At 42.5% G+C, this 15572-nt stretch overlaps 1 pseudogene; it reads left to right on the top strand.

The window, feature by feature from the left end:
• Positions 1 to 827: 827 nt before the first annotated feature.
• On the top strand, positions 828 to 13235 carry LOC125921643 (purine nucleoside phosphorylase-like; annotated as a pseudogene).
• Positions 13236 to 15572: the final 2337 nt, after the last annotated feature.

Here is a 15572-nt window from a genome sequence, read left to right as displayed (position 1 = left end):
TATTTTTGAGACAGGGGAGACAGCATGAATAGGGGAGGGTCAGAGGGAGAGGGAGACACAGAATCGGAAGCAGGCTCCAGGCTCTGAGCAGTCAGCACAGAGCCCGACGCGGGGCTCGAACTCACAGACCGCGAGATCATGACCTGAGCAGAAGTCGGCCGCTTTACCGACTGAGCCACCCAGGCGCCCCAAGAGTAAAGTATTTAAAACACTAAGCGAACAGGTCAAAAAGCAAATTAGATATAATTAAAGAGGAAGTTAATAAACTAGAAGATAGATCTGTAGGAATTATTCAGAATATAATACAGAGAAACAAAGAAATGTTAGGAAAAATGAATGATGCAATGAGAAGGTCTAACATATAGACAACTGGCTTCTAGAATAAAAGGATGGAGAAAATAGAGAAAAGACACTATTCAAAGATAAAGTGCCTGAGAAATTTCCCAGAACTGATGAAAAATATGAATCCTCTGATTCAGAAATTAGAATGAATCCCAAGAATAAATATAAATAAAAAAATTTAAATAAATTCACCTTACACTCTTTTTAGGGAAACTGCAGAAGATCAAAGGTAGGGAGATGATGTTAAAAGCATCCAGAGAACAACCAGTGACTGAGTAGGTTAACAGGTAAACAAACATTTTACATCAATATGTGGACTATCCAGAGCTAAAAAAGAAATAAGCTATTAACTCATAAAAAGATATGGAGGAAACTTAAATGCGTATTACTAAGTGAAAGAAGCCAATCTTGAAAAGGCTACAAACATATTGTTTGATTCCAAGTATATGACAGTCTGTAAAAATGCAAAAAAAATTCTGAAAACCATGGAGATGGTGAAAAGATCAGTGTTTGGCAGGTATTATTGAGGAAGATAGATGAATAGGTGGAGCACAGGATTTTTAGGAGAGTGAAACTATTCTGTATGATCCTACAATGGTGGATGCATAGCATTATACATTTGTCCAAACTCATAGAATGTACAGCACCAAGAGTGAATCTACTCTGAGTGATAATAATGTTAATATAGGTTCATTGATTGTAACAAAGGTATCAATGGTCAAGAGTACTTTTTTTTTAGAGAGAGACAGATAATTTTTTTTAATATAATTTATTGTCAAGTTAGCTAACATACAGTGTTATATAAACAGTGTGCTCTTGGCTTTGGGATTAGGTTCCCATGATTCATCACTTATATATAACACCCAGTGCTCATCCCAACAAGTGCCCTCCTCAATGCTCATCTTGCAATTTCTCCTTCCCTCTTCCTCTTCCCACCGCCCCACCAATCAACGCTCAGTTTGTTAGAGAGAAAGAATCATAAACAGGCTGCATGGTCAGCCCAGAGACTAACACCGGGCTCCATCACATGACCCTGGGTTTATGACCTTAGCCAAAATCAAGAGTCAGATGCTCAACTGACTGGGTCACCTAGGCACCCCACAAATGTAGCACTCTGGTATAGGATGTTGACAGTCTGTGTTTAGGTGTCAGGGGGTCTTTTAGAATTCTCAGACCCAATGTGTAGGGGTTCACCCCACAAAACACCAGGCAATTCTTGGATACCAGCAGGGTGTTCAAAAATTTAACTCAACTCTGACACTACCGACCCAGAGATAGCATCAGGTTCCATAGGTTAAGAGTTTAGTTGTACAAGATTGCCCCCACCTCCCACTTCAGACACCAGTCACAAGCCCCACACTATTACCTGTGTTTCTGACCTACTAGCTACACACTGGAAATTCCAACAACCTCCTCCTTAGGATGGATTAATTTACTAAAGTGGCTCACAGAACTCAGGGAAACACTTATGTTTTCTATTAAAGGAAATGATACAGAAAAAGATATGATAAAGGATATGAATCAACGGCCAGATGAAGAGATACATACAGCAAGTTCCCCAACAAAGGAGCTTCTGTCCCTGTGGAGCTTGGGGCCTGACCTGGTGGTATGTGGAAACATACGGTTCCCTAAGTGTGAAAGCTCTCTGGAATAAAAAGACCAAAAAGCTCTCCTCTTGGGTTTTTATGAAGGTTTCATTACATAATCATGATTGTCTAAGTCATTGGTCATTGGCTCAATCAACCGCTAACTCCTCTCACCTCTGTGAAAGGGGCGGGACTGAAAGTTACAACCGTTTAATCACCTGGTTCGTCCATCTGGCAATCAGATCCCACCTTTGGGTGGGGTCCAAAAGTCACCTTCAATAATAAGACACTCATTTCACTTTTATGTCTCTGAAGCGTTTTCAGAAACTATGGAGGAAGAATACATATATCTGGGAAATATATATTATGAAGACCAAATATATCTGAGAACTATATGGCCAAATACATATTGCTTATAAATCATTATATCATACGAGGTAAATAGGAGCTTTCTGTATTTTCCACTCAATTTTGCTGTGAATCTAAACCTACTCTTAAAAAAAGTCTATTTAAAAAAAAAAACCCAAATGGAAAAAAAAAACCCCACCCAAACATCTAGAGAGAAAAAACAAATAATCAACAAAAGAACAATAATTACAATGACAGCAAACATTTCAAAATAAAGCAACAAATTTATTTATTTATTTATTTATTTATTTATTTATTTATTTATGAGAGTGCATGCATGAGCAGGGGAAAGGCAGAGAAAGGGGGGGACAGAGGATCTGAAGTGGGCTCTGCACTGACAGCAGAGAGTCCGATGTGGGTCTCGAACTCATGAACTGTGAGATCATGACCTGAGCAGAAGTTGGATGGTTATCCGACTGAGCTACCCAGGCACCCCTTTGAATTTTCTTTAGTAATCTCTGTACCCAACATGTGGCTTGAACTCATGACCCTGAGGTTAAGAGTCGCATGCTTTTCTGGGGCGTCTGGGTGGCTCAGTTGGTTAAGCGTGAGACTTTGGCTCAGGTCACGGTCTCACGGTTCGTGGGTTTGAGCTCTGCATCAGACTCTGTGCTGACAGCTGGGAGCCTGGAGCCTGTTTCAGATTCTGTGTCCCTCTCTCTCTGCTCCTCTCCCACTCACGCTCTGTCTTTCTCTCTCTCAAAAATAAATAAATATTTAAAAAAAAAAAAAAGCTTGCTTTTCCGACAGCCATCCAGGCACCGTACAACAAATTAAAAAAAACCCAAAAAACACATAACAAGAAATTTAAGGTTGGTTATTGCTATATAAGGTCTTGCTCTTTTCCCTACTCCCTTTCCCCTACCCTCTGTTTGTTTTCATTAATATGCATGGAAGCTTTTATTTTGTAAATAGGAAAAGGGATAGGCCCAGGTAAAGGGATGAAAAAAGTTTACTGAGAGAGGAAAGGCTGTTTGGTTTTTAATAGTCATATTGCCCTTGTGAGGGAAGTGACCTGGAAAGACCATTGGTGGATTTCCATTTTAGCAGGGGTAAGACTATTCCTACATTAGTCCCTATGGGTTAGGAGACTGCTGTAGACAGATTTAGTAATGGTGCCCATGTGTATAGGAGCTTAGAAGCTCTAAAGTCTATTTAAATACATTATCTCACTTAGTCTCTGGGAGAGGTGACTCTCCAACTCTGTCAGGCAATGTTAGTCACAGTATTTCCAGATATCTTGCTTAATCTTATGCTTCCTGATGTTTACTGGTTGAGATTCTGTAGGCTCCTCTAATTCCAATATTTCTTTTTACTTATGAACAGAGAAAGGCAGGCTAAGGTTTTGAAAATTTTTACTTATATAGCCTGGACCTTTCTCAGGAACTTTGGACTGCTATCTGAATATTACCACTGGAATGTCTAAATAAGCATCTCAAACTTAACATGTCCCCATTGATTTATTTCTTTCAATTTACTTGTCTTGCAGTCTTTCCTATGGCAGAAAATGGCAATACAGAGGCATAGCCTCTTAAAGATATATAGGCCAAAAACTTGGAGGCATCCTTCTCTTCTTTTTTTAAAAAAATGATTATTTAGTGGGGGGGGGGGGGCAGAGAGAGAGAATCCCAAGCACTGACAGTGCAGAGCCCAACACGGGGCTCCATCTCACAAACTGTGAGATCATGAGCTGAGCCAAAATCAAGAGTCGGACACTTGACCTACTGAACCACCCAGGTGCCCCTCTCTTCTTCTTTAAAAAAATTTTTTTTTAATTTAAGTAAATTCTGTGGCTAATGTGGGGCTCAAACTCATGACCCTGAGCTCAAGAGTCGTATGCTCCACAGACTGAGCCAGCCTGGCACCCCATGCATCCTTCCCTTCTTCCTTCACACCTCATGTCCAGTCCATTAGGGAATCCTGTTTGCTCCACCATTCAAAATATATCTACCATCCAACCACTTTTCATTACCTCCATACTGGTCCAAGTTTCCATTATCTTTCACTTGGATCACTGTCAAGCCTTTTTAATAATCCTATGTGGTAGGAGCTCAATAAAGACTTATTTTTTTAATATTTATTATTTTGAGAGACAGAGTGTGGGCAGGAGAGGGGCAAAGAGAGAGGGAGACATGGAATCCAAAGCAGGCTCCAGGCTCTGAGCTGTCAGCACAGAGCCCGATGTGGGGCTCGAACTCACAAACTGAGAGACCATGACCTTAGCCAAAGCCGGTCACTTAACTGACTGAACCACCCAGGCGTCCCTAGACTTATTGAATGAATAAATGAAGCAATGTCCAGGTATGTGTTATCATTGGCTCTTGAGACCCCTTGCCATATTTTGGAGAGAGAGTGAAGAAGTAATATTTGGGCAGTAGGTACTGTGAGCCCTCAGAGGAGACAGTTGGGAAAAAATTGAACAAACATGAAAAATACAGACAAGAGGAGTTAGTGGAATTGGGACTCTGGGTGGGAATCGGCAAAGGGACTCAGGTCACTGAGTGACCCGTCCCTGCTGTTGTGATTGCCCATTCTTTGCCTGTATAGAGACTGGCTGAACACCCTGCTTCCCTCTGTTGACCGGTCCAACATGGGATCCTGTGACGTGATCTCCAAGAAGCCCAAGATGGATGAATGATCTTTGTTGAAGACCAGGTGAAGAGAGTAACCTTCCTTCTCAGCTCTGGGAGTGGTGCATCCTGTGGAAGGAGAGAGTTGAATGGAATGGGCAAGCTCCTCCAACTGTGGCTGGAGAAGAAAGGGGAGGAAGTAAGGAAAAAGGCAAGGAAGGAAAGGTGAGGAAGACATATAGTTGTGGCCTGGCCTAGGATCCCTTCTTCTCCTCTGGGGCCACCCCGTACCCCTCCTTCTCCCTCTCCCCATAGGAGATCCAGCAGCTTTCTAGCAGCTTAGGTCTTTTCCTGCTTTGAGAGTCCTTCCAGAAGCTCGTTGTTCTTTGCCCTCTTTTTTTAGTCATTCTTTCAGTGAACACCTAAAGCCCAGTTCCCTCCTCTTGGACACTCAGGAGCTCTTCTCCAGACTGGCTAATGGAGTATGGTTTGGGAAAGTGCCTGGCTGGGTCCCCTCCATGTTGAGTTCAATTTCCTCCTTTGGGTGTGTTTCAGCTTCCAACTGGGATGTTTGCCACAGCAATTTTAACAACCACACTCTGCATGGAGGTTCTTAAAGCTATATAGGCAAACGAAAACCAGAAAGGAATTCTCAAGAAAAGCCAAGTACTTATCAGAATTTCCACTCCCATCAGACCCAGAAGCTCTGTACTAGCCTGCCCATAACTGCTTAGTGAGAATTATTTAACCAGCTTGAATTCTTTCTCTAACCACATCGAAATCCAACATCCTGAGGGAACGGGAAGTCTCCCCCCACCACTGCCCTCTCTGCTCTTCCCCAAGCCTTCCTCATCCAGCCAGTACCATTGTTATTCACCAGGCTGCTTGAGAGAAAAACCTAGAAGTTTGTGTTTATTTTTCCTTCTCCCTCACTTCCTATCATTTCCATCAGTAGGGCCTGCTGCCTCTATGGACATCGTGGACAAGTGCAGTGGTCTGCTAACTGGTCTCCCTGCTTCCACGCTTGTCTGCCTACAGACAGCCCTCCTCACAGCGGCCAGAGCTGTCTTTTCAAGGACGAGACAAATCCCCTCTCACTTTGCTCCAAAGACTCCCACTGCACTTTTGATTCGTTTCTAACTTCTTCCCATGGTGAGCGAGGCTCTGTGCAATGTGGGCTCAGCCGTTCTCTCCAGTCACACGTGTGCTGCTCTCTCCCTCAGCCCCACGGCTGTGTCTGTTCCTTCAGCTTGCTAAGCTTGTTCCTGTCTCAGCACCACAGGATTTGTTGTTGGCAATGCTTAAAATGCTCCGTGAGGATTTCCTCATGGCTGGCTCCTTAGTATTTAGGACTCAGTCCAGTACTATTGCTCTCTAATGAAACCTTCCAAAACTCAGTGGCTTCAAAACAGAAGTCATTTATTTTGCTTATATATCTGTAATTTGGGCTTGGCTTGATGGGAAAGATGCATTTTTGTTCCAAGCAGCATCAGCTGGGGCAAATCACCAGAGAACTGGGGATCTGCTTCTTAGATGGCTTACCCACATGGCGGGCAGCGTGGAAGCCTGGGGGGCCTTGGTTGTTCATGTGGCTTGGTTTCTAGAGAAGTGTCCCAAAAGATTTAGATGGAAGCTGTATTGTCTTTCACTTTTTTTCCCTAAGTTTATTTATTTATTTTGAGAGAGGGAGAGAGGCGGAGCTCGAGCATGCACGAGTGGGGGAGGGGCAGAGAGGGGGGGAGGGAGAGAGAATCCCAAGCAGGCTCCACACTCTCAGTGCAGAGCCTGACATGGGGCTCGATTTCACAAACCCTCAGATCATGACCTGAGCAAAATCCAGAATTGGATGTTTAAACAACTGAGCCACCCAGGCGCCCCAGCTGTATTGTCTTTTATGACAGAAGTCACATAGCATCACTTCTGCTGTACTTTATTAGTTGAGCAAGTCAAAAGACCTGTCCAACTTCAAGTGGAGGGAACATGGAAGAGGGAGTTGAAGAGGGAGTGTCAGGGTTTACACAGAATGGAAATAGTGTTCTTCTGGATGATTCTGGGTATCGCTATCTGCCACAGCTATGTCCTCAGGGTGGCTTTCACTGACCACCCTGTGTAATTTAGCTCTTCTTCCCCACCCCTAGATAGTCATTCTTTATCACTTCAGCCTCTGCTTCCTTCGTACCTACCACCTACCATCATCTTAAATTATTTTGTCTTTTTATTTATTTGCTCACTTTCAGCCTTACACAAGAATATAAATCCTTTCAGAGCAAGAGCCTTGCATGAAGGGAGGCCAGATGGGAGGCTGATGCACTGAGCCCTGGCAGTTGTGGTCAGAGAGGTGATGGCTATTTAGAGATACGTAAGGTTGGAGATGTTGGTCTTTGGAGACTGACTCACTATGGGGGATGAGGAGAGAAAGGAGGACACTGGGTTACCGGTCCGTGTCAGATGGAGAAAGGGCTCAGGACTGAGGGAGTGCACAGCTCAGGATTCCCTGGCAGAGGCCATGCTGAGACCTGCACTCCTGGAAGGGTAAAAGGATGTTATATGTGTGGGGAGGCTGGCTAGATGCACCCTGAACCCCTTTCCTCTTTTCTCCAAGATTCCAGCCACTTTCTCAACCCTCCTGCAGTTAGGTGGGGGTCAGGTGAAATTATGGTCAAAGAAATGCCAGTGGAAGCTGATGGGTACCACTTTCTCAGGTGATCTATTAAAAGCCACCATGAAAGATTCTGCACGTCCCCTTTCTCTTCCTTATAGGAGGTGTGTTAGTGATGGCAGCATCACAGATGGGGTAGGCCTGGTCTCCTGAACGACTTTGTGGAGGAGAGAACCACTCCCTCACAGCCTTTTTTATTTTATGATGCAACATTTTTGAAGAGACAAGGGCAGTTCTACGGTGTCCCCACATTCCGGATTTATCTCGGTGTTTCTTCGTGTTGTTATTTAACTTCTTCCTCTATTCTTTGTATTTCCTGCCAACTGAAAGCTCTACAGCTTGATTAGATTCAGGTTAACTTTTCTGGTAAGAAATATTTCAGAGATAATGTACTTTAACATTGCCTCCTATCAGGAGGGACATCAGTGTTAGGTTGTTCTACCTCTGGCGATGTTATGTTTGAAGACTGAGTTTAGATGGTGGTTGCTAGATTTCTCCATTTTAAAGATGCTTCCCCTTTTTGCATTTAGTATGTAAACTATGGGGTAACGCTTGGTCACCATTCTGACATCCTGTTACTGAACAACATTTCATTTAATCTTTTTAGCATCTGTTGTGGTTTCTTCCCTCAGTTGTTTATATTTACTATTTTTCTAGCATTTTTCAGCAATTTACTATGTGCTGGGCATTCTTTTATGGTTCTATCTGTATTTTCTTTATCTCTTTCTCACTCTCTCTTTTTCCTCCTTCCTTCCTTTCTTTTTTCCTTCCTTCCTCTCCTTCCTTCCTTCCTTCCTTTTTTCCTTCCTTCCTTCCTTCTTTTCTTTTCTCCTTCCTTCCTTCCCATCTTCCTCCTTTCCTTCCTTCCTCTCCTTCCTTCCTTCCTTTTTTCCTTCCTTCCTTCCTTCTTTTCTTTTCTCCTTCCTTCCTTCCCATCTTCCTTCCTTCCTTTTTTTCTTCCTTCCTTTCCTTCCTTCCTCTCCTTCCTTCCTTCCTTCCTTCCTTCCTTCCTTCCTTCCTTCCCATCTTCCTTCCTTTCCTTCCTTCCTCTCCTTCCTTCCTTCCTTCCTTCCTTCCATCTCTACACCCAACGTGGGACTTGAACTCACCACTCTGAGATTAAGAGTTGCATGCCCTGCCAACTGAGCCAGCCAGGTGCCCCTATATTTTCTTTTCTAATTTCACAATAATAGAGATAATGAGAAAACTTTATTTTATAAGTGAGGAAACTGTGAAATGGAGAAGGTGTGTTAGCTTTCCACTGCTACTATAATAAAACACCACAAGCTACGTGACTTAAAACAACAGAAATTTATCTTAGAGTTCTTGAGGTCAGAGGTTTGAAATAGGTCTCACTGGACTGAAATTAAGGTGTAAGTGAGGCTGCTTTCCTCCAGAAGTCTTTAAGGCAAAATCTGTTTCCTTGCAGCTTTTATTTTTCTATTTTATTATTATTTTTTAAAGTTAATTTATCAGAGAGAGAGAGAGAGAGAGAGAGAGAGTAAAGTGCAAGTGAGGGAGGGGCAGAGAGAGAGAGAGAGAGAGAGAGAGAATCCCAAGCAGGCTCTGTGCACTGTCAGCACAAAGCTGGATGCAGGGCTTGAACTCTTGAACCATGAGATCATGATCTGAGCCAAAGTAGGACACTTAACAGACTGAGCCACCCAGGCGCCCTTCCCTTGCAGTTTTTACAGGCTGCCTGCATCCCTTGGCTCATGGTTCCCTTCCAACTTTTTTTTGCTTTGGTCTTTTATTTATTTATTATTATTATTATTATTATTATTATTTTAAGTTTATCCATTTTGAGATGGGGGGAGGGTAGAGAAAGAATTCCAAGCAGGCTGTGCATTGTCAGTGTAAAGCCCAATACAGGGCTTGAACTCAAGAGCCGGAGGTTCAATGGACGGAGCCACCCATGCACCCTCTCCCTTCCGACTTTAAAGCCAGCATTGGTGGACTGAGTTCTCATACGTTATCACTTTGATCTTGCTTCTATTGTCACATCTCTTTTTCTCTGGGGACTTTATCCACTTTTAAGGACCTTTGTGATCCCATTGGGCCTACCCTAGGAAACCCAGGACAATCTCCTTATCTTAAGGTCAGTTCTTTAGTCCCTTTAATTCCATCTGCAACTTTAATTCTCCTTCGCTATGTAACCTAACATATTCCCAGGTTCTGGGGATTAGGACATGGACATCTTTAGAGACAACATTATTGTGCTGACCACAGAAGCTAAGTAACTTGCCTTGATCATACAGCAAGATAGCGGCAGAGCTGGGATCTGGGCTCTGGCAGCCTGGTTCCAGAGCCCACATTTTGAATCCCTATGCTATGCTTTCTCTAAAAATGTACTAAGTTGTGGGGTTGGGATAGTTTATTATGACTTGCATAAAACATCCCTTCAGACTTCCTCTTCTGATTTCATAAAGTATCATGAAATTCTCTATTACAGTTTGGCTTCCCACGCTATGCTAGAGTGTCTAGATCCAGAGTCTGGAACTTAGACTCAAATTTCAGCTAGACCACTTACTTGCTATATGATCTGGGCAGATTATTAAATTTCTCCGTGCCTTAGTTTCCATAATGTAATGTGTAGTGAAAAAATAGTATTTCCCCTATAAGGATGATTTTTTTAACTAAAATGATTATATACAACTGCTCTGTGTTAGTCAGGATTTCATTCTTTCTGTGTATTTCTAAGGGATCACCTGGCCAGATTAGCTTTCTGGATCTCATTTTTCATCCACAATCACCAAGTAAAGGAGTCACTTGGAAAAATCTTGCTACAAAGAACACAAAACTTCAGTGGAAAACAATTGACCTATTATAGTGACCACTAGAGCTGGTATAAGGATCCATTGATAAATTTTTCTAGAGCAAATACCACAATAAACTTGATCCCCTTTTAAAAAATGCTGTTAACTTTTACAATTTTTTTTTTTTTTAGAATATTGACATTTTGGCAGTATTTGTGTTTTATTGTCTTTTCAGAAACTTTAAATGGATTTTGATTTTTACCTAATGTCCTTTTTCTGATTCAGGATCCCATTCAAGATACCATATTGCCATGCGTTATCTCCTTGGGCTCTTCTTGGCTATGAGAGTTTCTCAGACTTTCCTTGGTTTTGAGGGTCTTGACAATTTTGAGGAGCACTAGTCCCTTTTGTACCATGCTCTTCTACTGGAATTTCTCCAATGTTTCTCTCATGGTTAGCTTGACATTATAGGTTTTGGGGAAGACAACCACAGAGAAAAAGACCCATGTTCATTATATCATATCAAGGTACACACCATCAGTATGAGTTATCATTGTTGATACTGACCTTAATCCCCTGGCTGAGGTGGTCAGGTTTCTCCACGGTCAAAGTATTCTTTTTCCCTCTTTCCATACTGTTATCATTAGAAAGAAGTCACTATGTCCAACATACACATAGAGGAGGAGTAGGGAGTTATGTTCAGGCTCCTTCAGGGGGTGTAATAATTTCTAGGGTTGAGTAACAAACTAACACAAACTAGGTGGCTTAAAATGACAAATTTATTCTCTCACAGTTCTGGGGGCTGGAAGTCTGAAATCAAGGTGTCAGCAAGGCCATGTTCTCTCTGAAGTTTCTAAATGTTTATTTATTTTTGAGAGAGAGAGAGCACACGCGCCTGGGTGAGTTGGGGAGGGGCAGAGAGAGAGGGAGACACAGAATCTGAAGCAGGATCCAGGCTCTGAGCTGTCAGTACAGAGCCCGACATGGGGCTCAAACTCACCAACTGTGGGATCATGACCTGATCTGAAGTCGGATGTCCAATCAACTGAGCTACCTAGGTGCCCCATCTCTCTGAAGTTTCTAGAGAAGTTCATCTGTGCCCCTTCCTAGCTTCTGGTGCTGCTGGCAAACCTTGGGGTTCCTTGGTTTGTTATGTAACACTCCAGTGTGCCTGCTTCCACTGGCACCAGGTGTTCTTCTGTTGTCTTTGTCTGTGTCCCTCTGTTATAAGAATACCAATTATATTGGATGGGGGCCCACCCTAGTGATCTCATCTTAACTTGATCCCATCTGCAAAGACTTTCCAAGTAAAGTCACAGTCACAAGTACTGCGGTTTAGGACTTTAACATAAATTATTTGGAATTCTTCTGCACAGGAGATTTATCACTTCTCCCCTATTCATTTATTTATTTAATCATTTGTTTACATCAGTATGAGTTAACACTTTGCTATATTTATTTATTAACTCCAGAAGTCATTTTGGGATTTTCTACATAGATAATCATGTCGCCTGTAACTCCTTCCCAATCTGCGTATCTTTTTTTTTTTTCTTTTTCTTTTAAGTAAGCTCTAAGCCCATTAGGGGACATACATGAACTCACAACCCTGGGATCAGGAGTGGCATGCCCTACTACTAACTAAGCCACCAGGTGCCCCCCGTCTGCATATCTTTTATTTCCTTTTCTTGTCTTATTGTAGTAACTAGGACTCCTAGCACAAGGTTGATTAAGGGGGGTGAGAGAACGGGGCACCTGGGTAGCTCAGTCAGTTAAGAGACTGACTCTTGATTTGGGCTCAGGTTGTGATCTCATGGTTTGTGAGTGTGAGCCCCACATCTGCCTCTGAGCTGACAGTGGGGAGCCTGCTTGAGTTTCTCTTTCTCCCTCTCTCTGCCTCTCCCCCACTCATGCTGTCTCTCTCAAAAGTAAATAAATAAACATTTGGAAAAAAAAAAGAGGGGTGAGAGAACGACCATGCGCCTCACCCTACCCAGCGACAACAGCTCAGCAGAGTGTATCCGAGTATAGAAGGGCAGGCTCCCGGAGAGGGAGTTTGTGGGACCAGGGAGAATGGATTTACATATGAAGAATATCAGAACTGCAAAATGGCCCCTGTGCCACACCAAACACTGGCCTCGAGTGGCAGCGATCTGTGGTCCTGGGTTAGGAGGTCTGGTCAATCAGTTGACTCGGGCCTAGATCTTCACTAGAGTGAGATACCAAACTTTCCCCAAAGCACAGTGCCAGCCAAACACCCATGTGTCTGCATTCCTGAATGGCAGATCCTGAGTGATGATGCAGGCGGGTTCCACAGGGATGAAGGCGACCTGCTTTCAAAGGTGACAATCCCAGTGAGTGTTTTCTGCCTTCCGGGTGTGGACACCCTGGTGATCACTGATGCAGCTCCAAGTTTGAGGTTGGAGACATCATGCTGATCTGTCATCACATCAACCTACCTGGTTTCTGTGGTTCGAGCCCTCTCAGAAGGCCCAATGATGACAGGTTTGGAACTTGTTTCCCTGTCATGTCTGAGGCCTATGACCGGGATGTGAGGCAGAAGGCTCACAGTGCCTGGAAACAAATGGGGGGGGGGGGGGCAGAGAAAGCTTCAGCAAGGCACGTATGTGATGGTGGTGGGCCCCACCTATGAGACTGTGGCCTTACCTGCTGCAGAAGCTGGGTGGGGGCAGATGCTGTCGGCATGAGCACAGTACCAGAAGTTCTAGTTGCAAAGCGCCATGGACTTTGAGCCTTTGGCTTCTCCCTCAACACCAAGGAAGTCATGCTGGATTATGAAAGCCAGGAGACAATCACGAGGAAAGTACTAGAGGCCGGGAAACAAGCTGTGCAGAAATTGGAACAGCTTGTCTCTATTCTTATGGCTGGTACTCCACTGCCTGGCAATGCCATTTAACCAGTCCTGGAGTGGCCTCTCCCTAATGGGATCCAAGTAGGTACCTCCTGCTTTGGTCCCTTGCTGGGGTCACACGCCTCAGCCACTAAGTAGGAGGAGAGGGGAGAGCAAGATTCCTTCCTTCACCTTCCCCTTTCCTCCCACCAGACCCTTCTGTGCTGGCTCCTCTTTGCTCAGTTGTCACAAAGCTCTTTTCACCCCCTGTTCTTCCCCCAGAGCTAGAGCCCAAGCCCGACCACACAGCTGTGTGTATGCCCTGGGTGTGGCTTGGGCTGTCAAACTTGACACGGTAGCTGCTGCTGTCTTTTTGAGATAATGTTTTCACATTCCTGGAGACTCAGTTCTGCCTCCTCCCAAGCACTAGAGACCACATAAGGGCCAGTCCAGTCCAGTCCAATACCTCTTGGACTTTAATACTATCATAAATAAATAAATAAATGAATAAATAAATAAATAAATTTATATATATTTCTCCTACTACTTTATATACATATATATGGCTTATTTATTTATTTATATAAATTTATATATATTTCTCCTACTACTTTATATATATATATATAACATATATATGGATTATTTATTTATTTATTTATATATTTATATAAATTTATATATATTTCTACTACTTTATATACATATATAACACACACACACACACACACATATATATATATATATATATATATATGACTTATTTATTTATTTTTGAGAGAGAGTGAGAGAGGGAGTCAGTGAGAAAGGTGGACAGAGGATCTGAAGCAGACTTTGTGCTGACAGCAGAGAGCCCTATGTGGGGCTTGAACTCACAAACCGTGATTTCATGACCTGAACTGGAGTTGGATGCTTAACTGACTGAGCCACCCAGGCAGATGAAATGGAAAAAAAAAAAAAAAAAAAAAAAAAAGAATGGTGAGAGAAGGCATCCTTGACTTGTTCCCAATTTTAGGGGGAAAAGCATCCAGTTTCTCACTGTTAGGCACGATATTAGTTCTAAGGATTTTTGCCCATTTGGACAATCTCTCTTTTTTTGTTTTTTAAGTTTTTATTTTAATTTCAGTATAGTTAACGTACAGTGTAATATTAGTTTCAAGTGTACAATATAGTGATTCAGCAATTCCATATGTCACCCAGTGCTCATCACAGCAAGGGCACTCCTTCATCCCCATCACCTATTTCACCCATCCCCCCCCACCACCTCCCTGCTGGTAACCATCAGGGGTATGGTAACTGGTAACTGTTCTCTACAGTTAAGCGTCTTTTCTTCTCTCTCTCTTTCTCTCTCTTTTTTTCCTATTGCAAGCTTGTTTTGTTTCTTAAAATCCACAAATAAATGAAATCATATGGTATTTCTCTTTCTCTGACTTATTTGCTTAGCATTTTACTCTGGCTCCATCTGTGTTGTTGCAAATGTCAAGATGTCATTCTTTTTATGGCTGAATAATATTCCATTGTATATGTATACCACATCTTCTTTTTCAATTCATCAATCTATGGACACTTGGTCTGCAGCCATATCTTGGCTATTGTAAATAATGCTGCTATAAACACAGGGGTGGATATATCCTTTTGAATTACTGTTTTTGTATTCTTTGGGTAAATACCCAGTAGTGCTATTGCTAGATCATAGGGTAGTTCTATTTTTAACTTTTTGGGGGACCCTCCATACAGTTTTCCAGAGTGGCTGCACCAGTTTGCATTCCCACCAATAGTGCATGAGGGTTCCTTTTCTCCACATCCTTCCCAACACTTATTGTTTCTTATATTGTTGATTTTAGCCATTCTGGCAGATGTGAGGTGATATCTGATTGTGGTTTTGATTCACATTTCTCTGATGATAAGTGATATTGAGCATCTTTTCATGTGTCTGTTGGCTATCTGTGTATGCTTTCTTTGAAGAAATGTCTGCTCATGTCTTATGCCCATTTTTAAATTGGATTATTTGTTTTTTTGGTGTTGAGTTGTATAGTTCTTTATGTATTTTGGATACCAACCCTTCATTGGATATGTCATTTGCAAATATTGTCTCCCATTCCATAGGTTGCCTTTTAGTTTTGTTGATTGTTTGCTTTGCTGTGCAGAAAATTTTTATTCTGATGTAGTCCCAATAGTTTATTTTTGCTTTTATTTCCCTTGCCTCAGGGGACCTGTCTAGAAAAAAGTTGCTGTGACCAATGTCAGACAAGTTACTGCCTGTGTTCTCTTCTCTTCTAGGATTTTAATGGTTTCCTGTCTCACATTTAGATGTTTAATCCGTTTTGAGTTTATCTTCATGCATCGTGTAAGAAAGTGGTCCAGTTTCATTCTTGTGCGTGTTGCTGTCCAGTTTTTTCCCCG

The sequence above is a fragment of the Panthera uncia genome, chromosome C2 (assembly GCF_023721935.1).
Source record: "Panthera uncia isolate 11264 chromosome C2, Puncia_PCG_1.0, whole genome shotgun sequence".
Classification (NCBI taxonomy): Eukaryota; Metazoa; Chordata; class Mammalia; order Carnivora; family Felidae; genus Panthera; species Panthera uncia.
This window is presented reverse-complemented; position numbering and strand designations above follow the sequence as displayed.